The sequence below is a fragment of the Trachymyrmex cornetzi genome, unplaced genomic scaffold, assembly GCF_001594075.2.
Source record: "Trachymyrmex cornetzi isolate Tcor2-1 unplaced genomic scaffold, Tcor1.1 scaffold2465, whole genome shotgun sequence".
Classification (NCBI taxonomy): Eukaryota; Metazoa; Arthropoda; class Insecta; order Hymenoptera; family Formicidae; genus Trachymyrmex; species Trachymyrmex cornetzi.
The window spans coordinates 1-271 of record NW_017297129.1 but is presented as its reverse complement, the minus strand read 5'-3'; positions in this window follow the sequence as shown (position 1 = coordinate 271).

Below are 271 nucleotides of genomic sequence, written 5' to 3'. Positions count from 1 at the left end.
AGTGACGTCACGGGGGAGTGACGTCACAGGGCGAGGGGGATGACGTCACTGGGGCGGAAGGGGGATGACGTCATAAATAGTGACGTCACAGGGGTGGGAAGGGCGACGTCACGGGGAGGGAGGGGGATGACGTCATAAATGGTGACATCACAGGGGAGGGAGCGGGATGACGTAACAGGGTGAGGGGAAGGTGTCACAGGGGAGGGAGGGGTGACGTCACAGGGTGAGGGTGAAACCGGAGGCTACGCACCGGCTTCATCCTCGGATCGAT